Here is a 26,549-nt window from a genome sequence, read left to right as displayed (position 1 = left end):
AATTAAATGTTGCCCTTTATAAGCCCCATAAAAGGAACAACAATATGAACCAACCAGTACCTTCTGAACTCCCAGGGACTAAACTACACACCAAAGAGTACACATGGAGAGAGACCCATAGCTCTAGCTGCATATGTAGCTGAGGATGTTCTAGGCAGTCATCAATGGGAGAGGCTCTTGGTCCTGTGAAGGTTTGATACCCCAGTGTAGGGGAATGTCAGGACCAGGAAGCAGGAGTGGATGGATTGGTGAGCAGGGGGAGGTGGGAGGTAAAGGGGGTTTTCGGAGGGGAAACCAGAAAACGGGATAATATTTGAAATGTAAGTAAAGAAAATATCTAATTAAAATAATAGAGCTTCCATGGTCATGGAATCTCTTCACAGTAATGGAAACTCTAAGGCAGTAGTAAAATACCCGAATGAAACCATTGTGTTACTAGGGTCTGCCCTAAAGTGTGATTTGTATACTCAATGAGACTAGCTGAATGAAATATATTTTTTTCCTATGTGATCAGTTGTCAATTGAAGTTAGCTCCTGGGATAGGGATGGGACCTTGTGTCTAGCTCGCCTCTTTGTTCATGGATCCCACTCTCCTTCCACCTGTGCAGGCCCTGTGCATACTGCCAAAGACTCTGTGGGTTCTTATGTATATTGGCCATGTTGCATCCAGAGGGTCTTGTTTCCTTGATATCTTCCATTCTATCTGGTTCTCACAATCTTTGTGCTTCCTCTTCTGCAAGGTTTCTTGAGTCCTAAAGAGAGATTTGATGTAAACATATCAAAGTCTCGTACATTCTGGTTACTGTCCAGTCGTGGGTTCATATATATATATATATACAAATTTAATTTCTCTCTTTTTGCTTAAACAATCCATAGCATATGCTTTCCAATTGAACTATTACCACATTGGTATTGGTTACTCAGTGGTTCCTGCCTAATAATCTCAGGGTATTTCTCCCCTGAGTTGTGACATACTTTTGTTGCTTACATATCCCTTTCTTCACGTGTTTGTCTCATGAAATGGATATCACTTTTTGGTGAGAAATAGGTATGTTGCCTGGATAATGGAAAGCTAGAAAGAAGGACTGTTAAATTCATTGTTAGTTCTTGTAGTGTTTCCTCCATGATTTTATTATATACTACTGCATCTCCCAGTTCTTCTCAGATCCAGTTCCCTTCCCTAATCTCTCAATTTTTTATCCCATTAATATCAATTTATGCTGTCCAAATATTGTTGGAAATGTGGTTTTCCAATGGAGTATGGTGGATTTTTTAGGAGTCACAGTCTTCACTGAAAATTCTCTTACCTTCTTCTCCCAGCAGCCAACATCCGCCACTAGCTCCATGGCCTTGTGTAGATTAGTATTCCCAACTCCGCTCACAGTACTAAATTTACTGTAGCTTGGGTTTGTACAGGGTTTAGGCGTGTTGTTTGAAACAGCATGCTATCACGTGTATGAAGCTGTCCCACTGTGTTCAATAGACAATATTGTCTTGTAGTCATCCATACTGTAGGGTTCTTAAACTCTTTCTGCCAACTATTCTGCCATGGTCACTGGGACTTTTGTGGAGGAAGTACAGTAAATGTTTCATTTAGGCCTAAAGAAACATTTAATTGTTTCTTATTTTCTGCCTCTTTCCACGTCACAAAACTCCCCATATACTGCATATGGAAGTACATCAGATGCGGGTTGAGAGAGGTCTTGAGCTTTGTTTATATTCTAAGTCATAAGAGGTCATTTAATACTCTTCCCACTAAGTAAACAAATACTAGTAGTTTCTGCTCTAGGTCCTAGATTCTGTCTAGCCACAGTTCCTGTCAGATAATGATGCAATATGGTTTTCATCTTATAGACCATGACATAAAGTGAATCAGAAATTGGGCTCTATCAAGCTGTTATTCATGTGATGCTCATGCCACCATTTAATAACAATGGGCATGGTCAAAGTAGTCACAAGGTCCACTTATAGGTGTGATTGATGGTTACCACTTTCATCAAATAGCAAACAGGATGCCTTCCAAACTTATTAAACCTAGACAGTAAGTATAAAGTTTTCAGGTCAGTACTAGTCTAATTTCTCAATTTTCTATGACTCAAGTATTGTGTTTTCAAGAATGTCTTGCTATCGATTTATGTTTGATAATCAAGAGAAATGCGAATACTTTAAAAGGTTTGGGAAGTTATGTTAACTCAATGACCAATGACTCATTTTTGCCACTGGGTTTTTTGTTTTAACCTTAGTGCCCTACATATTTATATCATATGAACTTAATCATTTCCTGATCATTATGCCCTTTTTGTCTTTTATACACATGTGTTCTGCCTCCCCACATTTGAAAAGGGTTTCTCAAGGGCATTTAGTAATTTTCTGACCTTTTGTGTATTTCAAGAGAAAGACAAGTATTAATGTTGTGACTTTCGTTGAGTTGGGGTTTGGGAAGTATATTGACAGTACACACATACACACACAGTGAGACTCACACACATTTATGTATATAGGTACAGACCTTTAAATTTTTTACTTACCTCTACGCGCTTTCTTCTGCTACAGTCTGACTTGGTCCTGTGAAGGCTCGATGCTCCAGTATAGGGGAATGCCAGGGTGGGGAGGGGGAAGTGAGTGGGGGAGCACCCTCATAGAAGCCAGGGGAGGAGGATGGAAGAGGGGGATTCTGGGGCAGAAAGGGGATAACATTTGTAATGTAAATTAAGAAAATATCTAATAACTTTTTAAAAAGAGGTTCTCTTCAGTATGATAAGCATCCTTCAGCTCTGGATTCCACTGTGATTCTAAAGTGCAAAGAAAAATTAGATTCCTATATATTTCCACTAAATATTGAACTTTTAGTGCATGTGTGTCTGGGGCTTAACATTTACAAGAAATTCTCCAATACAACTTTCCTGCCATAGTCCCTCACTCATTTTCTCTGCTGCAACATTTCCATCCATTTCCTTAAAGCTCGGCTGAACACTGGTGTGAAATTTCCCCAAGTTGCTTGAGGTAGAAATGCAGGATGGTACTGAACTGAAGTTGGAGATATGAAGGTTCCTGAAACCTTTCCCTGAACACAAACCTTGCTCTTCAAACAGTCTACAAACTGTTTTATAACTATTACTCTTCCTTCTTCCTTAACTTCCAAAGAAAACCTTCAGTCTAAAAACCAGTTGTAGTTTTCATATGTACCATCAGAAGTTGAAGGCCATCAAGAGTACGTTGTTCAGACTCCACCCTTAATCTTCAGCAATTAGGTTAAATTATAATTGTGTCCCTTAGGTTTAGTCCCTAGTCCTCTAATTATGAAGCAAACCTAGATAAGAATTTGTAATGATCAGGCCATCCTGAGAGTATCTAAATTAAGTTTTTAAATAAAAATTGTCACTAAAAGGCAGATGCATAGGTCAGAGGCAGATCACAAACTTGATAAATGTATGTCCACAGTCAAATCTGACAATTTGTCCGGTTTTTCTTTTTTATGAAGGAAGCTACATTACATACCAAGCATGGTACTGGGATTCAGAAGGATTTAATTAAAATCAATTTTTTTAAAAATATTTTTTATTACATATTTTCCTCAATTACATTTCCAATGCTATCCCAAAAGTCCCCCATACCCTCCCCCCCCCACTCCCCTACCCACCCATTCCCACTTTTTGGCCCTGGCATTCCCCTGTACTGGGGCATATAAAGTTTGCATTTCCAATGGGCCTCTCTTTCCAGTGATGGCCGACTAGGCCTTCTTTTGATACATATGCAGCTAGAGTCAAAAGCTCTGGGGTACGGTTAGTACATAATGTTGTTGCACCTACAGGGTTGCAGATCTCTTTAGCTCCTTGGATACTTTCTCTAGCTCCTCCATTGGGGGGCCCTGTGATCCATCTAATAGCTGACTGTGAGCAGCTATCCACTTATGTGTTTGCTAGGTCCCGGCCTAGTCTCACAAGAGACAGCAATATCAGGGTACTTTCAGCAAACTCTTGCTAGTGTGTGCAATGGTGTCATCGTTTGGAGGTTGATTATGGGATGGATCCCTGGATATGGCAGTCTCTAGATGGACCATCCTTTTGTCTCAGCTCCAAACATGGTCTCTGTAACTCCTTCCATGGGTGATTGTTCCCATTTCTAAGAAGGGGCAAAGTATCCACACTTTGGTCTTCGTACTTCTTCAGTTTCATGTGTTTTGCCAATTGTATCTTATATCTTGGTTATACTAAGTTTCTGGGCTAATATCCACTTATCAGTGAGTACATATCATTTGAGTTCTTTTGTGATTGTGTTACCTCACTCAGGATGATGCCCTCCAGGTCCAACCATTTGTCTAGGAATTTCATAAATTCATTCCTTTTAATAGCTGAGTAGTACTCCATTGTGTAAATGTACCACATTATTTGTATCCATTCCTCTGTTGAGGGACATCTGGGTTCTTTCCAGCTTCTGGATATTATAAATAAGGCTGCTATGAACATAGTGAAGCATGTGTCTTTAATGAGGACTCTTGCTTGTTTGTTCTGTGTTTATTTTGTTGATGGCACTGAGGGTGAAAACTAGGCCTTGTAAATGCTAGACAAGTAGCCTGCCATTGAGGTACACTCCTGACCCTTAAAACTATTTTTTTATTATGAAAATTAATTCAGGGACTGATGAAATGGCTCAATGATCTTTTCTTGGTTTACTTCACAGTATCCACATAGCTTGCAACCACCTTCCACTCCAAAAATCCATTCTGTCCACAGTAGATTCTACCAAATACATAGTGCTTTTACCCATATTTATGCATGTATACTGGTACACACATAACATAAAGTTTAAAAATAAAAATGTATATTAAAACAAAACCATAATGTAATATTAAATCAAAAAAGTAAGATAACATGGCATATGATCTATATAAAAGACCTTTGCTTCTCAATATAATGCAACTATTGTTGAAAGATTTAATGAATTATGAATCATTTTGTATTGACAGGATTTTGGTTCTCATCTATCCTGAAATAATATTTTGTTTCTTCAAGATTACACATTATACATTATGGTGTGTGTGTGTGTGTGTGTGTGTGTGTGTGTGTGTGTGTGTATACTAGTAATTAATGTTAACAGGTAAATATGTCAACATGTAAAATAGTTTGGTGTAATATATAATCACAGACACCTTTGTTTTTATAAAATATTTAAATTCCATTTATTAATTACCACAATTTGCCAGTCATTAGTCAACAGATAGTTATTAATGAAGCAGGGGCTGAAACATTTGAATTATGATGTAAGAAGCAAGCCCTTTATATTTGAAAGAAAATTAAAGTAAAATTTGTAAATATATACATATCCACGTAGATGTTTATTTATGCAATGTATACATTGAAGTGTTTTGTATTCAGGTGAATAGCTATTCTTTGAAGTTGAACAAAGGAAGCTCCACAAGCCTGCATCTGAATACTCTCTCCGAATTATTATACAGAGGTCATTAGGAACACAGTCCCTCCTTCTCCTGAAGCACTTGTCTGTGCACTTTCATTACACACCCCACTCCAACAGTGCCCCATAATTTATGGCACTTAACTAGCTGTCATACATAATAAGAAGAGATTGTTCAATATTTCTGACAATAATTCAGCAAGTTTTCAAAGTATATTATCAGCTCCATTAAAATCCAATCAGACTCAATAAATGACATGCTTGACTAATTTTCCCATATGGTAGATGTGATTTGACCTCTCTCTCTCTCTCTCTCTCTCTCTCTCTCTCTCTCTCTCTCTCTCTGTGTGTGTGTGTGTGTGTGTGTGTGTGTGTGTGTGTTATTCTTTTACTCTGCACCACAAGATAGCCCAGCACAAATGTATTCATCAGGCCATTTGATCATGGATTTCTTCCATCCCTAACTTTAAAGCATATTTTTATTTTGGAAAAATTACCCACCCCTTGATGTTATGTTATTTAGGTTCTGGAGTACAGAATAGACCAACACACACACACACAGGTACAAGCACATGCATGCAGAAACACATACACATATACACTTTCACACATGCAGTGTTTCATTTTAATATGAAAGGAGACTGGCAGATTAAATTTCTTACCCATGACACAAAGTAATAAGTTTTCTTTGTGTATCTGGAAATAAGTATCTTACATAAATATCAGATCTCTGACAGGTATGTGAGACATACAAATTGTGTGTTTTCGGGCGTAGAAGTATATTTTATTGTTAGAAAAAGATGGCCGACTGAAAGATCACTTTTTTTTTTTTTTAGGGCATTGTTCAACTATTTTTGAGAGTGACTTCATCAGTATCGGGTTTTATTAGCTTTGGTTTGGTTTTGTATAATTTATACAAAGGTGACCTTTGGGGACGGACTTGTATGAGATTTGATATGATCATGAAAGATGATTTTAACCTCATTACATGAAATGTGTCTTTGCAATGTAATATTACAAGAAACAGTATCAGAGAACGGGGCTTATAGTCAAGCTGTTTCCTTTAAGTCTTATGTTTGTTTTTGTTGTTGTTGTTGTTGGTTTTTTTGTTGTTGTTGTTGTTGTTTTTTTTTTTTTTTGAGATGTGACTTTATGCTGTACTTCAGGCTGGTTTCGACTTAAAGCAGTCCTTTACCTCTAGCTTTTGGAGTGCAGAAAATCTAGACATATAAAATAGACTTGGCTTCTTTGTGAGCTTTAATTTTCTCATTGTAAATTGGCTTAATGCTTAATAATGTATTAAGGTACATTTTTCCTCTGTGCATAGTAAAAAAAAAATGACATTAAATAAGTCTCTATCTATACAGTGACCAAACTCAGAGTGGAAGGATAGCAAGAGTTTCATTATTTCTCTCTGGTTAGGGTATCAAGAGCACAGTAAAGAAGTCAACATATTCTCTCATACTTAGCAGTATAGGAAATTATTATAGATTAAAGAAAACTAATGACTCTGTCACTGTGACCCATCAATTTGTACCATTTCTGCAAAAAATGACTATGCCATCACATCTCAAATCTATTCTTGACCTGATGGAAAGTAAATTGTTTCCCTTTAACATGGAAAAAACTAAAAACAAAAATCTTTATATGATAAAATACCTTTATGAGGATATGAATGTACACATTTTGGTTAAATTAAATTATGGAAACACAACTTTAGGCATTGCTTTATCATCCTAGTTTTACAAAGGCAGAAACATAGACTGATGAAATAACTACTCCTTCAGTCACCATGAAAGTTATGGTTGGATCTTCAGTCTAAGATCTGATGGGTTAAGATACAGGTGAAAAAACTCACATATTTGTCTTCAGATTATCACACCCTTGTTTGGTAAATGAGTAATACCAAGATTAAGTGGAATCTTAGTCATACAATAAATCATGGGTTGGGCTGTGTGAAGCATAGACTGTTTCTCCAACCACTTCATTCTTTTTTAATTTTGAAAAAAAAAAGTCCTTTACAAATAGAAATATTTTCTTACTATGCATCTCATTGTGGAAAGTGAAAAAGATAAAATTCATATTATCTTTGTGATAAAGTTTATCAGCAAAGCAAAATCTGTAAGATAATTTCTAAAGTGAGCTGTACTTTAAGGAGTACTTCCAGGGGCTCCTATATATTTAAAGATGTCTGAGAAGCCTAGCTCAATATCTAGTTTTGAGATATAATGCGGGAAGATTTAGATTCGCTGTGCTTTTCTGTGCCTACTGCAGAAGAGTATTCTCAGAACAGAAAATGAGATCCAGCATATGAATAGATTTTCAAAGCTTTAAAATGATATAAAACGGAATAATTTACTCTGTCTGAAAAATGATGTATAGGTGAGATTTAGCAGAGGTTTGTTAAAAGTTGGAACCAAATTGCCCTTATTAAAAGAAAGTAATGATTGTAGTGGAATTGAATGCATATAGTACCAAGTAATAGGATGGCTTCAAAGGCATATGGGAATCAGCATTGGGATATTAATTTAAATCAGATTGGAAGACATAGATACCACATAGTTCATTGATACTCTATAAAAGCAAAAAAGGAAGCTTTTGAAACAAAAATGGCTCACAGCATTTGTAACAGATTGAACTGATCCTATCCTACAAAGTATCTCTGGGTTGCTTCCAAACCATCATTCATGGAATTTTTCCAACTGGAACAGCCAACAAGAATGTCTATAGTAGAGCACTCTTGTAGTCCCAACACTCAGAAAACTGCAATAGGAGGATCAGCAGTTCGAGGTTAGCAAGAGGTATATAGCAATTCCCATTCATTCATTCATTCATTCATTCATTTCTAAAATAAATAGATAAGTAAATAAATATAAAAAGAGACATGTGCTGCATGTTCGATCATCTATTAATTAATGTAGGCTCCACAATTATTCAATGATATTAGTGAAAAATTGTTAACAATGAACAAGAAATATGCAAACCTTCACCTTCACAAAAACTTTATTTCAGTGACAACTATAGGATAATAGCCATATATGCTCAATAGCATAGGAATAGAAGTGTGTTAGAAGGTTCTAAGAGTTAGAGCAAGTAGCTGTCAGAACTTTGTATTCCTAGTTGTTAGGAAACCTCTAACCTAGATTTTTTTTTATTCACTTTTCATAAAAATTGCATCCCCCAATTTTTCTCTTCCGAGTCTCATCCTCATAGACATCTCCCCTGATATCACCTTCCCTTCTCCTCCAGTCAGAATGGCTAAGATCAAAAATTCAGGAAACTGTAGATGCTGGCGAGGATTAGAGAAAGAGGATCATCCCTCCATTGTTGGTGGGCTTGCACATGCTCCACTATGTCCATAGATATATATATATATATATGAGAGACACATTTATTCAGCTTCATGATCAGACTATTTATTACATTTAGCAATCAACAGCATGGGTGAGAAAAGTCTACGGTAAAATCTTTTGTTGGAATGCTTTACAATCTCCACACTAAAAGAATCCTGTTATACAATCAGTCAAAAATACAGTCCTGGAGCTTTTCCCCCACACATGAGAATTGTCTAAAACATGTCTTCTTTGTAGCAGCTAGTCCCTGCCACCAGTGTGCTTGGCTCAGTTCACAAATCTGTTGTAACCTGTAGCTTCCCTGTTACTTCTCTGGCTCTCCTCTTCTGCTAAGCTTTGTTTTCTGGCTGTATGTAATTAGAACCTTCTGCCACTGCCATAGCTATTGCTGCTGCTGGAACCTCTATAGCCACTTTGGTTTCTGTGGTTTAGCAAAGTACTGACCTCTGCCACCATAAGGGCCAGAGCTCCTGCCTCCAATGTTTCCTCCCTTCATTGTTCCAAAATTTGAAGACTGATTGTCAAAATTGCTAAAATCATTGTAGTTTCCACCACCTTCAAAATTGCTTCTGTCATTGCCAAATCCCTTATAGCCATCCCCTCTGCCACCATAACCACCACCACCATCTCTGCCACCATGATCACAAAAGTTCCCTCCTCAACCAAAATTGTAATTTCCACCAAAACTGCCTATACGACCATCACCAAAGTTTTCAGTACCACTGTGACCTCTCTGGCTGGATGAAGCACTAGTCATCTCTTGCTTTGACAGAGCCTTTCTTACTTCACAGTTGTGACCATTCACAGTATGGTATTTCTGAATAATAATCAAAAGCTGGAAAGAACCCAGATGTCCCTCAACAGAGGAATGGATACATAAGATGTGGCACATTTACACAATGGAGTACTCCTCATCTATTAAAAACAATGAATTTATGAAAGTCTTAGACAAATGGATGGATCTGGAAGATAATTATCCTAAGTGAGGTAACCCAATCACAAAAGAACACAAATGGTATGCACTCACTGATAAGTGGATATTAACCTAAGATACAATTCACAGACCACACTGAAGCTCAAGAAGAAGGAAGATCAAAGTGTGAGTGCTTCAGTCCTTAGAAGGGGGAACAAAATACTCACGGGAGCAAATACAGAGACAAAGTATGGAGCAGAGACTGAAGGAAAGGCCATCAAGAGACTGCCTCATCTGGGGATCCATCCCACATAGAGTCACAAAATGCAGACACTGTTGTGCCCTGAGTTCACAGGGAACCCAGAGGAGCCCAAGAATTGCAAAGTCTGCTGCAACTCGCAAAAAGACTTTTATTTTCAAATTCGAACTCAGGTTCACCCACCTAACACTCATTGTGTGAATACCAGAAAACATTGGGTTTATATACAGTATAGTTAGGTAGTGTGAATATTTACAAAAAAGGGGAGTAGAGGGTGAAATACTACTGAAGAGTTAGGGGTGTTAATGGGTGTCTGTTGAAGGACTAATTTTAATGGCTAGTCCTAACTATCTGTGACCTGATCTCTCTTTACCTTTTACTTTTTCCATGGTCTCTCTTGAGCTTGTTATTTCTTTAAGGTCTCAAGGACAGACACCTGGAGAGTTATCAGGAGGAATGTTGGGTGTTAGCTTGTGGAGACATAGAGGCAGGGAGAATGTCTTGAGGTAGAGGAGGGAGAGGGAGAACCGGGCTGCTGCAGGAGGATGCAGCACAGAAACCAGCTGTCTGCATATCTTGCTTGCTGAGGCAGGTGAGGGGAAGGAGAATGGGAGCCTTGGGGGGGGGGGGAAGCAGAGGCAAACTGTCTGTACAACACTGACGTGTCTCTAGTATCAGTAATTCAGGGTCACAAAAACACTACTGTGGATGCCAAGAAGTGCATGCTGACAAGAGCCTGATATAGCGGTCTCCTGAGAGGCTCTAGCAAAGCCTGACATATACAGAGGCAGATGCTCACAGCCAGCCATTGAACTGATCATGGGGTCCCGAATGGAGGAGTTAGAGAATGGACTGAAGGAGCTGAAGGGGTTTCCAACCCCATAGGAAGAACAATATCAACTAACAAGAGCTCCCAGGCATAAACCACCAACCAAAGAGTACACATGGAGGGAACCATGGCTACAGCCGCATATGTAGCAGAGGATGGCCTTATCAGGCATCAGTGGGAGGGGAGGCCCTAGGTCCTGTGAAGGCTTGATGCCCTACTGTAGGGGATTGCAAGGGCAGGGAGGCGGGAGTGGGTGGATGGGAAGGGGAACACCCTTGTAGAAGCAGGTAAAGGGGGATGCAATAGGGGGGTCTCTGGGGGGTGGTTGGGGGAAACAGGAAAGGGGATAACATTCAAAATGTAAAGAAAGAAAATATCCAATAAAAAATCCAAGAAATTAGACACCAACAAACCAAATAACCCAATTAAAAATGGGGTACAGAATTAAACAGATTTCTCAATTGAGGAATCTATAATGACTGAGAAGCCCTTTGTTAATGGTCCCTAGTCATCATGGAAATGCAAATAAACTGACTCTGAGATTCCATCTTACACCTGTCAGAATGACTAAGATAAAAAACTCAATTAACAGCACATGCTGGTGAGGATGTGGAGAAAGAATAGTCCTCTATTGCTGGTGGGATTGCAAATTTGTATAAGCACTTTGGAAGTCAATTTAGCAATTCCTCAGAAAACTGTGAATAGTTCTATCCCAAGACCCAGCTATACCACTCCTGGGCACATACTCAAAATGTGTTCGACCATACTACAAGGGTACTTGCTTAATTTGCATTTATTAGAAATATGTTGAGCAGACTTGAGATTTAAGTGTGTGCACACAGGCAGAAACAGACACAGCAATTCAGAGAACAAGAAGTAAGATTTTCACATTAGGTTCCCTTTCTAGTACTATGCTAAAGACCATGATCATGGAAGCAACATGGGGAAGTAAAGTTTTACTTTATGTTACAATGCTCAGGTTCACATCATCAGATAGAAGTCAGGGTAGTAATTCAAGACAGGAACCTAGAGGCAGGAGCTAGTACAAAAGCTGTCATGGAGTGCTACTTACTGGCTTTCTCAGCCTTTGTTTTTTATAAAACACAGGACCAATAACCAATATAAGATTGGCATTCTCCATAGTGGATTGATCCTTCTACACCAAACATCAATTCAGAAGAAAAAAATGCCTGGCAGACTCCCCTGTAGCCCATTTTTGGGGGGAGATGATCTCATCTGAGAATGCTGAAAGGTATATAGAGGATGGAGATCTAGTGTATAAAGTTTCAGAAGGAATTAAAGACACCATCAGAGTTATTTCTGGTGACACATACTTGTAGCCTGCCAGCGTCCCAGCTACTTGTGTGCACTGGCAAGGAATGAAGCATGGAGATTGATTCCAGGGTTTCAGTTCTAGCTAGGACAACTTATTTAAATTAAACAAAGCAAAGTCATAGTTTGCTTTAACTTTAAAAAGGCATATTCACTATTTCATATATATTTCAACACTGCACTTTAGGTTTATTTTTCTAGAATATGTATGCCTTATGCCAATGCATCTACCACATATATCTCATAATTTGTGCAATTATTTCCTTGTATTCATCTGTAGCATGAAGCCCTATAGAATGTTTTACCTTAGGATTAAGGTAAACTTAACATAGTCTCAATTTGAAACAATAGCCAAGGCAGGTATTAAATAGAGCAGCGACCAAATAGTGAGCCCCTTTGACAAACCCAATTATATTATTTGTATACTAACAAATATGACAGCTGAATGGGTATTTATATGTTTGTTGTGTGAAAGAAAGACAGACAGGAATAAAAGACAGAGAGCATAATAGAAGATATAGAGGAAGGTTGAGAGAAATAGAAATGGAGAATACAATACTGTTGTTGTATTTTGGGAAGAAAGCAAATAGTTAAGTTAGGAGGACATTACACAGCCCAGATTTCCTTATAAATATCTAATATAAACACACACACACACACACACACAAGAATCAATGTGAAAGGCACCATGGTTAGTGAAGAAAGTTAGTATGATTGCCAAGGGATATTTGCTTTCTGAATTAAATTTTATGTTGAGTTTTTAAAAAAAGTTCCAATACAATTTTATTCATGGGCATTTTCTCATTGGACATAGCAGTATTTTTTGTTTTCCTTTCACTTACTAGAAACATTTAAACGTGTATAATTTTGAACAAGAATGGGATTTTTTAAATGAGGTCTGCAAAACTACAAGCCAAAATTTACTTAAGGAAAATAGATAGATGCCAGCTGACTTTGTTGAATTAGTCTACCCTAGTAAGGACAGATGTAGAGCAGCTTTCAGGAGCCTGTTTGAAGATTGTGATTCTTCTCTGTAAAAAGCAGACTTAAATGATGGATGAGAGGCCTCGATCCATGATTCTGTCCAGATTATCCTTAGTAGAGATGCTGTGATGCACAAAATGAAGTACTAGAGCAGTGGGCATTTGATGTAAAAGGCTCTTCCAATTAACATGGTTTCTTCTGGGCTTGACCTCTACCCTAGGCTGGCTTCTCCTAAGTTTTCTTTAATAACCACACCTTCCAAGTGATTCAGAATACACTCAACGCGGCTTTGCCAGTGTCTGGCAAATATAGAAGTGGATGCTCACAGCCATATATAGGATGGAACACAGGGCCCCCAATAGTGGAGCTAGAGAAAGTACCCAAGGAGCTAAAGGGGTCTGCAACCCTATAGGTGGAACAACAATATGAATTAATCAGTACCCCCGGAGCTCATGTTTCTAGCTCCATATGTAGCAGAAGATGGCCTAGTCAGCCATCATTGGGAAGAGAGGCCCCTTGGTCTTGCAAACTTTATATGCCCCAGTACAGGGGAATGCCTGGGCCAAGAAGTGGGAGTGGATGGGTAGGGGAGCAGGGCAGGGGGAGGGTATAAGTGGACTTTTGGGCTAGCATTTGAAATGTAAATGAAGAAAATATCTATTAATGTTTTTTAAAACTAATATATATATATTTACCCACAAATAAGTTCTAATTACATTTTTAGATCCTGGAAGATTCATTTGTTATATTTGCAGACTTTGTTGTTATTGTTTGTTGTTGGTGGTTTTGTTTGTTTGTCTGTTTTTTGTTTTTGTTTTTTTCTTTCACCTGCAAGCATATACTCTATGCTGGCTCTGTGCTTGGCATTGTGTAGATACCAAAGATTAACAATTCAGCAAGGTGTCTGCTCAAAGAGGCTAAGAGAAGCAATCATATTTTATAATTTATGTATTTATTAGAGAGGACTTTAAAAGAAAAACAAACAAACAAACAAACAAATATATATACACATTGTTGCTTTTATCTTCCATAGAAGTAAGCTGAGAAATTAGGTTCCAAAGCAACATTCTCGGTCCTTCTGAGTATGTTATAACCAGAGCTGGGGTTATACCTGGGAGGAATGAGAAAAGGATTTGAGAGGTGCAGCTGTTGTCCTTAGCCCAAATCCACTTCCACAAAATTCAACGGTTCTTGATTTGTGCATGTATTGACTATATACACCATGTTATGTACATAGAATCAAGTCTGATTGCTGGATTCAATTAGAGAAACATCCAACATCCATACATCAAAACCAAGATTGAAGAATTCTGTAAATGCCACTGGCTGCTGTCTTCCCATTGACATTCACTTCCAGGGATTCGATTTTTTTCAGCACAATCTCCATATTTATACATATAAGCAGGCTTATGGTGAGTGCAGGAGATTTGACAGAACTGATCAGGCATATTGTGAAACTCTAGAGTAAACAGTGGGTATTTTGGGCCAAAATTTGGAACTATCTTAAATTATTTGACTATTCAGTATTTGATAAAGATCAAATGATAGAAATATTAATGCCAAAATGTCAATGGTTCTACTCTGGTAATAGGCCAAGAATTCTAAAAGGAAAGTTTGGTTTCTTACTCTCTCTCTTTTCCCAAATGAGCATCCTTGCATTAAGAACTCTGTTAGGGCATGCTCAAAGCTAAATATCAGTTCGATGTCACATTGTGGATGGACCTACTTGATTAAACAGTTCTTTATCCAGTAAAGCCTTTCTGGGTCTAAATGGACAATCCTCAATGGTATTCCATTTTCTGTGACCCACTCCTGCTACACAGAATCTCTGCCTACTTTTTTCCATTAAGCATCAACTGACATAAATCCATAAAGAAACTTCTTTCCAAAATGCATCATCTGTGATCTGTAAATTTTATTCTTTAATTCGTGAGACAGGAACACTAATACCAATGACAGTGATATTCTGTAGGAGTGTGTGTGTCCAGAACCCTGATGCCAAAGTTAAAGTCCTGACATTCTTAAAACCTCTATTGAAATCAAGGACACTTCACTTGTCCTGAATTGTTTTGATGTATTATTGAAGTTGTAATTGCTATGAAAGTTTGATCTTGGCTGTTATGATATCATCATGATTCCTTCTGTTTCTATGGTAACTCTTACTTTGTAAACTCTATTATCTTTCTTTCTTTTCTCTCTGGTTTATTTTTCCAGATGATCTCAACCATCATCTATATAACAACAGGAATCTGTCACTAAATGGGAATGGTTATAGATGCTCTTCATTAAGAACTTTTGGAACTTTATGCCTGTGGATCATATGATATCAGTGACTCCCAAGTACCAAAGTAGTAAGGATATTTATATAACTCCCAAAAGATCTCATTACAAGTCATTCGGTATTAGTCTCAAAATATTCTCAAAAGTTTTCTATTAAAATTTGTAATAACTCTTCTTCAACAGGCACTGACATCCAAATTAGGATGTAGGACAAGACTTCTAACTTTACTATTTAAGTCTACATGCTTAACACATGCACATGTAAAAACATTTCCTCCAACATGCTCTGTTCAAAATGACTCTACTACTCGAAATAATAAAATCCTTTAAATGCTAAAGTGCCATTTTCTCCTTATAAATAATACCAAATGCTTATTTTATGAACAAATGTGCACAGTGCTTGAAGGTAACAGGTATGCTTTGGATGTAAACAGAAAGCAGAAATTTTCTGGGTATATGGTGGAAAGATTTTATGTGAGACTCAAAGTCACATTTAATTTGATAATATCAATTGAACAAAAACTGTAAAGAGTCAGGATTAGAAACTTGATACAAATATCATGAACCACAAACTCTGTGTGAGAGAATAAAATTCAGAGGTGACCATGAGATTATTAAAACTGATCAGGATATGCAAGTCTTGACAAGTAAAAATAGTGAATTTGATTTTCACTATAAAACAACTAAGAAGTTAGATATCTTAAGAATTAATTCAGAAGCCGGGCAGTGGTGGTGCATGCCTTTAATCCCAGCACTCAGGAGGCAGAGGCATGTGCATTTCTGAGTTCCAAGCCAGGCTGGTCTACAGAGTGAGTTCCAGAACAGCCAGGGCTACACAGAGAAACCCTGTCTCAAAAAACAAAACAAAACAACAGCAACAACAAAACAAAAAAACTCAACAAACAAACAAACAAAAACAGAATTAATTCAGAAACAAAAAGTCTTTAATTTTTATCTGCTCCATGGTACAAAGAACTGACTACATGATGGGAATAGATAAAAATAAGGAAAGCTGGTAATAGTAGGATGTTTTTTCCCTATAAAGCTCAAAGTTCTTTTAGTATTTACCCATAATCAATGACTCTAAGGCTATGAGTACTAAAAACACCCCACTTCCAAAATTCAACTGGCAATGTATAGAAATATTTCTCAATCATGGGGTTTTCTTCATTTTTCCTTAAATACTGTGTTTATAAGAGGTATTTGGGTTTTATGAATGTATTACATGTTTAATAAACACCATTTGTGAAAATGAATGCTATTTTAATGAATAACAAGGAAAGAAGCTTTGCATTATTGTAATATGAAACCAAATATAATCAGTGACAAACTTATTTGGAGATTAGCAATGTAGGGGAAAAACACAAAGACATAAGGGAAGCTACTACTTGAGAATATTCTGGTGTAACCAAATTCATGTGCATACAGACTTTTCTTAGTTACTACACTTCTACTCTTGAAAACAAAATTGGAAAGAATCTATCCTATAGGGGCAGTACATTAGTAAATTATGGTAGTTTATACATGTAGGTTTATAATTTCATTACAGAGACCTATTAGAAAACTTACAACACACTTAAATTCCAAGATTATGCTGAGCTATGAACAGTGATTTCACAGAAGAGTAAATACAAATTATAAAAAAGACCTCTAAAAAAATGTGGTTTTTTTATTACGTATTTTCTTCAATTACATTTCCAATGCTATCCCAAAAGCCCCCCCCCCCCCCACTCCCCTACCCACCCATTCCCATTTTTTGGCCCTGGCATTCCCCTGTACTGGGGCATTAACGTTTGCCTGACCAATGGGCCTCTCTTTCCAGTGATGGCCGACTAGGTCATCTTTTGATACATATGCAGCTAGAGTCAAGAGCTCTGGGGTACTGGTTAGTTCATAATGTTGTTCCTCCGATAGGGTTGCAGATCTCTTTAGCTCCTTGGATACTTTCTCTAGCTCCTCCATTGAGGGCCCTGTGATCCATCCAATAGTTGACTGTGAGCATCCACTTCTGTGTTTGCTAGGCCCCAGCCTAGTCTCACAAGGGACAGCTATATCACCGTCCTTGCAACAAAGGCTTGCTAGTGTATGCAATGGTGTCATCGCTTGGAGGCTAATTATGGGATGGATCCCTGGATATGGCAGTCTCTAGATGGACCATGCTTTTGTCTCAGCTCCAAACTTTGTCTCTGTAACGCCTTCCATGGGTGATGGTTTCCATTTTTAAGAATGAGCAAAGTGTCCACATTTTGGTCTTCGTTCTTCTTCAGTTTCATATGTTTTACATATTGTACCTTATATCTCGCTATACTAATTTTCTGGGTTAATATCCACTTATCAGTGAGTACATTTCATTTGAGTTCTTTTGTGATTGGGTTACCTCACTCAGGATGATGCCCTCCAGGTCCAACCATTTGCCTAGGAATTTCGTGAATTCATTCTTTTTAATTATTGAGTAGTACTCCATTGTGTAAATGTACCACATTTTTTGTATCCATTCCTCTGTTGAGGGACATCTGGGTTCTTTCCAGCTTCTGGCTATTATAAATAAGGCTGCTATGAACATAGTGGAGCATGTGTCCTTCTTACCGGTTGGGACATCTTCTGGATATATGCCCAGGAGAGGTATTGCAGGATCCTCCGGTAGTACTTTGTCCAATTTTCGGAGGAACCGCCAGACTGATTTCCAGAGTGGTTGTACAAGCTTGCAATCCTACCAACAATGGAGGAGTGTTCCTCTTTCTCCACATCCTCGCCAGCATCTGCTGTCACCTGGATTTTTTATCTTAGCCATTCTGACTGGTGTGAGATGGAATCTCAGGGTTGTTTTGATTTGCATTTCTCTGATGATTAAGGATATTGAACATTTTTTCAGGTGTTTCTCAGCCTTTCGGTATTCCTCGGGTGAGAATTCTTTGTTCAGCTCTGAGCCCCATCTTTTAAGGGGGCTATTTGATTTTCTGGAATCCACCCTCTTGAGTTCTTTATATATATTGGATATTAGTTCCCTATCTGATTTAAGATAGGTAAAGATCCTTTCCCAATCTGTTGGTGGCCTTTTTGTCTTATTGACGGTGTCTTTTGCTTTGCAGAAGCTTTGCAGTTTCATGAGGTCCCATTTGTCAATCCTCGATCTTAAAGCACAAGCCATTGCTGTTCTATTCAGGGAAAAAAATGTGTTTTTAACATTTCTAAATTGTATTGTAATTAATAAGATTGTCAAGTTCATTTGGACTGCTAACAGGCATTCCAGCTTACTAATAAATTTCTGAAAAGTTGAACCAACTGAAGAGATAGAAACAGGAGATAAATTTCCAGGTATATCACACAAAAGCACCTGTCTACCTTGATTCTTCTTTTTTCTAGGCAATGTATTTATTTTTTGTCTCTGGAAACATAGCTCAAGGTTCCAGGAGGAGATTGCTTACATGAGATTCTATTCTGAGCAAGAAGATTCCCTTCTCTTTATTATTTAACTAGTGAGTTAAATCTTATACTTTATCTATCAAAAATGATCCAAGGAGCATAGTAATGATGCCCTCACTGCTGTGAAGTAACACTTCTGTCTAAGAAGTATTCTGTCTTCAAAGAGGTTATTTATATCACTCAGAATACGTTTGCAATTCATACTTTTAAAGAAGGAAGTACATGTCAAAATTCTTAAACTAATTAGTTATCTAATACAGCAGTAAGTGCAGCAGTAAGGTAGCTGGTGAAGTTGCTAAATAACTAATGATGCAGGGACTCAGGTTCCTCTCATCTTTAGTGTGTCAGCTGAGCTAGATTTATTGTGATGCAGAGCAGCGTTTGTCCCAGCTGCAGGGATTATATCTTAGCAAAGTATTCCAATCAGTGAAAACGGATTCTCCTCCGCCACAGTTTTCATGATCCCATTTTACCATAAGAAATGATCAACTTTCCCAGAATTCTCTCAACAGGTGTTAACTCAAAAAAAAAAAAAAATGGCAAATGCCTTTGCATCACTGGATCATTTATGGACAAATCATTTAAAAATTCAGATTTCTGACACTCAAACACATGGTTGTTCACAAAAGATAGGATATCCTAATATAACTAGGATGTTGTATGGCCAGTGAAGAAAAAAGAAAAAAGTTGTATTCTCCAGTGAGTGTAATACATAGCTATGGATGAACCTGGTCTCAACACTTAACACTAATAAGCAAATTGTTAAAATTTTAACAGAAGATACAATCACTGTTGTTTAAGATTGTTGAGACAGGCAAAACAGTACATAATGATATTAAATTTATGCAGAGTCAATACATACAATGAGCCAAATATTATATATTTACCACCAACATCTCCTAAAGTAGAGTAAGTAGTTAGCTAATTTTATTCATGAATTTTTACTTAATATATAATATATCTCAGAAATTTTACCTCAACACGTATTCGAAATTTTAAAATACTATTATATAATCTACGTTTTTCTACTTATGTATTTAAAATACAGTTTGTAATTGCACTTAATTCCAACTTTTAAGTACTTAGTTATGTGTGATAACGTCTCAGCCCAGTAACTATGAGTCACCTACATTTCTCCTGACGTGGGTAGTCTTGGAGAAACTGTTCTGTCCTTGCAAGGCCCAGGTATAGTAGTAAAACAGCCAACTAACAATATGAGCAAGTCAAACCTTCAATATTGTGACAATATTGGAGAGAAAGCATAACAAACATTAACTCGGGTGCATGAATGGCCACCTCCAAGTTTTTAGGACTCTGGTGGTAAAGAAAAAGCATGGCAGAGAAGGGCATGGCAGATAAAAGCTCTTATCTAGGTAGGTGTGAACCAGAAATGGAACGTGCCTTGAATCATAGACTTCCTGTATCTTCCTTTTTTATTGCGTCCATGTTCTTAACAAATTGCACATTGCTGCCATATTCAAGGCCACACTTGAGTCAATCAATCTTCTCCATAAACACCCTCATGGAGACACCCAAGTACACCCAATCTCCTAGGTATTTCTCCATCCAACCAAGTTCAATATCAAGAGTAAGCAACAACCAATATGATTTGTTGAAAACACATACAGTCGTTGCTATGAGCATTTAGCAAATGATAACAGATAAAATACACAACATCACGACAGCAATATGACCTCAATAAAAATATTATAGTAAATGAAAGTAGATTACATTTTAAAATTATTTTAATTTTACTTATTTTTCCAAGACAATCTTACTATTTACATATGCATCCATAATATTGCACTAACATGACTCCCCATTTAACTTTTAAGTTCCTTGTATTTAATATTTTAAACTCTGCTTTGTATGTAGTACCCAATTTGACAACAAATTTGCTTCAATTCTGATTATAGTCTGAATTTATTAATTATCAGATATGCTGATACTCCTTATAAACTGTTTCCTATTTTATCTTGGTTAAGAAGCTCATATTTCAAAAGCATATATATGTATATATATTCCTCAGTCCCACATAATCAACTCAGTATGTTAATGTGATGGTAACTGCAGCACTCAAGCAGTTTAGAACACCTGATAAATTTGATGTAAAAGTGGCACTAAGAAACAACAGTGATTTTAAGGCATTACCAAAGATATATGTATACTAGATTCAATAGCTGAGGTTTCATCTCATGGGAAATTTAATAATTTAAACAGAGAACTTCACTCTTGGTGCCATTATGTGATCTGTGAGCCTTCCAGACAAAATACAGTAACATCAGTTTTAATTGTTGTGTCTTTAGGCAATATAATGGTTAGAAATAAACAAAGTTTACAGGGGACGTTCTTACATTTATAATGTAGATTCAAAGACATGACAGAATATTTGATGGCAATTCTGGGAAAATTTTAAGCACATCAAATTCAGAAATCTTACTGTCACTCCATTTAAAGAGTACTGATTGTGTAATTAGAGCTATGAAAAAAGAACACTCGTAAATATTTTGTCAAAGTTACTTCATTACAATCAATCAAATCGCATGAGTTGAAGGATCTATTTGTTGGTGGACAAGTATTAATTTAATACAAATAGAGTCCTTATATTTTATTCAGTTCTCTTACAAATAATTATTATTTTATAGAGATTCATTGCTTTCATGCATAAGTTGACAGGGTGTGAAACACATGCTGTAATTGATAGAAAAATAAATGCAGGAGTTTCATGAACTGCTTGTTGCAATAAGATGTATCATATAGTTTTATGCTAAATAAAATTATCACAAGATAATAAAATATTACAAAAATTATACTAAAATGAAATGAAGAGTTCATTTACAATATATTTGTATGTATTTGGGTGTTTATTTTTCTTGAGAAGCCCCTAAGCAGGAAAGCATATTTTTACAATGTTTAGGTTTCTTAACTTGACCCTACTCATTATGCTGAAAATGAAGCATGCATTGATTTGGGTCTGAATGGCCATGAAGAAATTAAAGGAATTTTCAGCCTCTCAAAATTATTAGGGCTACTAAGACTGAAACAGGATATAGAAAATAAATGGTCCCCTTCCAAGGTAATTTTAGGGCATCTAAGAAAGGTGTTGGATTTGTTGGACAGAGAAGATAAGCCAGAAAATAAACAAACAAACAAACAAATAAATAAGGTCACGGTAAGAGACTGTAGACTCGGATGGAAGTGATGGAGGGACTCTCAGCCCTGCTCCTCATCTGCCCTGTGCATTTCAATCTTTGATCCTCAATAATTAAAATATTCAAACATTTACACCCAAGTTATTAAGCACTATCAGAACGTTTCTGATTAAGAGACCAGAGAGAACAAAGTAAAAACACCTGTGACTTTTATTGACAAGAAAGAATGCAGGAAACTAATTAGTGTTTCAGTCTTGCTTGCCAAAGGCACAGAGATAACTACTACTCAACTACCTTGAGATTATTGTAACTTTTTCATTTTATTATTTATGGCAATGGTTACAGTCATAATTTATTACTTAATTTATACAGTTATAATTTCTGGTTATAATTTATATTTATATATTTAGACCATCTATTCAATGCAATATGTTTGTGTTTCTGAGCATATCTATAGTAATAGGATCTAGTCAATTCACAGGCTACTTATGTTTAGTTGATAGCATACTCTGGTAAAATAAGAACAATTTAAAATTTACTAATTAGGTATTTGATCAAACCGTCTATGTTCTCCAAGACATTAGGGAGGAGGTAAACTAATTTGTTAGTGATTATTAGAAGCACATGTGTGTAAGACATTAATTAAGCCCAAAGGAAAGAAAATTAGCTTATTTGGAATCTCTCATATGCTACTCAATTATTTGTTTCAACTTTCAATAGAATTTACTGATTGTTTTCTTTGCGTCCCTGTGATCATTTATTTCATTGTCAAAAGGTTTGCATAACACAAACTGTCAAGTAACCGGAATACATCATGTTGCCTCTTTCACATAAAATCCCTGTGAAATGAGTAGAGAACGACTTGTCTAATAATTTGTTTGCTGTTCATGAAAACGATACTTAGTCTATTTGTTTAAAATCCCTTGACTATTCAGTAAAACATTTAGAACCAATCATGGAGCTTCATATGTCCAAATTTCACACATGTTATTAACTTTATGTGTGTGTGTGTGTGTGTGTGTGTGTGTGTGTGTGTGTGTGTGTGTATGTGTGTGTATGTGTGTGTGTATGTGTATGTGTATGTGTATGTGTATGTGTATGTGTATGTGTATGTGTATGTGTATGTGTATGTGTATGTGTATGTGTATGTGTATGTGTATATGTGTATGTGTATGTGTATATATGGGACTATGAAAGGCAGTCTGTGTTCTGGTCGAGCGAGGTTTACTCTGGAGACCCGGTAGAAAAATTCTACAAGGGACTGAACAGTAAGCTACACCCCCAGACACAAACACCTCTGCTTCTTTACTCCCCTCTCCATTTCCCTCCCCTTCCCCCTTCCTCTTCCCTCCTCCATGAGGCCAGAGACCCCAGAGCTGACTCTCCTATGGTACCCAGCAGGTCTGTGGTGCCTGAGAATCTGAGCCCAGACTGTGCCTTCCCCAACCCCAGAGCAGGTTCTGGTGGCCGAACACAGCCTAACACCCCACCCCTTGCGATTCAGTGGGGTCCCGTGGCAGTCTCCCATGTCTGTCAGCCCAGAGCCCCGGAGCTCTGGCGGGAAGTGGGTCATCTCTCCCATCCCATTATTTCCCCACACCCAGAGCCCAACATACGTATATTAGTTTTATTTTGAAATTTGTGAGGCACTCATAATTTCAAAACTCTACTAATGAAATAGGAGAAGAGAACATATGAATTGGGATTTAAAATTCACTCTGAAGTAGATATTTTTGATATCAATTTTCTTATTTTCAACAAAATAAATTTAAGATATATTGTATATATAATATATATATATATATATATATATATATATATATATATGTGTGTGTGTGTGTGTGTATGTGTGTGTTTGTGTATAACACAAACTAATGTAATACAATAATATCTAAATTTCAATACTGAAGTAAATTTTTATCTTTCAATCTAACGTTTCTATAGTTTCTAACAGATTAGTATAATATTTCTCCTTAGAAAAACAAAAAAAAAATGTGATTTAGAAACTTAAGGAAAGCACTTGGAGATACAACAAAGGATATTAAGAAATTACAATTTATTTCTCCACTAGTAGTAGCAATTACTAATATCTAAATAAAAGTTTATATTTCAACCTCATACTAAATATGCAATATTTTTCATCAATATAGTATTACATTTACTTTTGTATCTATATTATTGATAAATATTTATATCATTTTATGTCCCTGTGCATCAACACCATTCATTTACATAGAAAAAAATTCATATTAAAACCTGATTTTTAATATTATCTCCTTCATTTGGAATGACAATATGAAAATATTTCTCTAGACACACTTGTTCAAATACTAAAATTATATTTTTTATTTTGGAAAATGTTAATGTGATATATTAACATTAATATATCTATGCAATAATGGCTGATGTGTGTTTGTTTGATCATTGAATCTAGGAAACACACTATTTTGTTTTTTCAATATCTCATGAACTAAATCTCCATTATCTTTCCATATCTGAATTTTTCTCTTTTCTAAAAGAAGCCGAACCCTAATTTTTACCCACATTTTCCAAAATCATAAATCTTTAAAAACTTTTTTTCTTTTATTAGATATTTTCTTTATTTACATTTCAAATGTTATCCCCTTTCCAGGTCTCCCCTCCAGAAACCCCCTATTCCATCCCTGCCCCGCCCCCCCTTCCCCCCGCCTCTATGAGAGTGCTCCCCCACCCACCCACTCATGCCTCCCCACTCTGGCATTTCCCTATATTGGGGCATCAAACACCCTCAGGCCCAAGGGCTGCTCCTCCTACTGATGCCAGACAAGGCCATCCTCTGCCAGATATGCGGCCTGAGCCATGGGTTGCTCTATGTGTGTTCTTTGATTGGTGGTCCAGTCTCAGGGAGCTCTGGGGCAGGGTCTTGGAAGGAGCCAAGATGGGCATCTCTAAATTCACATGTCCAGGCTTCTCGACTTGTGTTTCACTCATGTCTGCTCCCAGGGCCAGGCTTCTGCCTAGTTCTTAGGATGGAACTCACCAGCAAATGGATCTGATAGAGCTGAGGAGCTTTAAATAGAGCCCTGGAAGCTCCTCCCCACGACCCCCTGCAGAGCTCTCTCAAAGGCTTCTGCCACACCCTCGACAGACCACACCCTCAAGAAAGGGAAGGGCAGGGTGGGCAAAATGTAATCAAATTCAAGGACATATCTCAAGATTCAATTCACAGATCACATGAAACAGCAGAAGAAGGAAGAACAAAGTGTGAATGTTTCAGTAATTCTTAGAAGACAGAACAAAATATTCATGGGAGCAAATACAGAGACAAAGTGTGGAGCAGAAACTGAAAGAAAGGCCATCCAGAGACTGCCCCACCTGGGAACCCATTCTATATACAGTTACCAAATGCAGACATTATTGTGGGTGCCAAGAAGTGCATGCTGACAGGAGCCAGATATAGCTGTCTCCTGAGAGGCCCTGCCAGAGCCACAGCTAACCATTAAACTAATCATGGAGTGTCCAATGGAGGAGTTAAAGAAAGGACTGAAGGAGCTGAAGACATTTGCAACCCCATAGGAAGAAAAACAATATGAACCAACCAGACCCTTAAGAGCTCCCAGGGACTAAGCCACCAACCTAGGAGAACACATGGAGGGACCCATGGCTTCGACTGCATATGCAGCAGAGGATGGCTTTGTTGGGCATCAATAGAAGAGACCCTTGGTCCATTAAATATTTGATTCCCCAGTGTAGGGGAATTCAAGGGCAGGGAGGCAGGGAGGAAGGGGTAGGTAGGGGCACAACCTCACAGAAACAGGAGGGGAGATGGAATACAGAGTTTCTGGGGGTGGCAGAAGCAAGAAAGGTGATAACATTTGAAATGTAAATAAATAAAATATCCAATAAAAAGGATTTTAAAAGAAAGAACATACTTTGCCTTCATAACAACAAACTTGGCTATCTCAACATATTCCAATTACATTAGCAAACCACCTATCAACAGTAGGGACTGAACATCCATTAGTCTCTACCTTAATTTCTGTGGGGTCTATATTAGCTCTCAACAGCTAAAACAGCCATAAATGAATCTCTGTTTATACTGGAGACAGGGTCTTTAATAATTTAATTAGGATTTGATAAATCAAAAGGATAGACTATAATATACTAGGTTTTAATATTTTAAGGATAGGCTATACTATACTAGGTTTTAATGTTTTAACTTAAGAAACACATGTACTGGAATTAGTTCCGTCTTTATTAACTGCGGAAAGGCATAGCAAGAAAGATGCTATTTAGGTGAGGGGAGATAGCCTTCACCAAAAGCAGAACCCTCTCAGAGTGTTGACTTTGGACATGGCAAGCCCTAGAAGCAGCGAAATAAATGTCAGTCCCTGGACGTTTGTAATATTGACCCAATTAAATTTAGAGTTGGATATAGAGATATAGAGGTGTTTATTTTTTAATTTAAGAAATTCCTGGAAATATGGCTTGTACCTGAGGAAGTAGCAAGGCTCCACTGGTTTGTGAGGTTCAGTCCAGGAACATGGATGGTACAGGAAATGTTGGTGACATATCAGGTGTATATAGGGGAAGGAAGCTAGAACCTACATTTGCCGTTATATTTTGTAGCTTT

The sequence above is a fragment of the Mus musculus genome, chromosome 10 (assembly GCF_000001635.26).
Source record: "Mus musculus strain C57BL/6J chromosome 10, GRCm38.p6 C57BL/6J".
In the NCBI taxonomy this organism is placed as follows: domain Eukaryota; kingdom Metazoa; phylum Chordata; class Mammalia; order Rodentia; family Muridae; genus Mus; species Mus musculus.
This window is presented reverse-complemented; position numbering follows the sequence as displayed.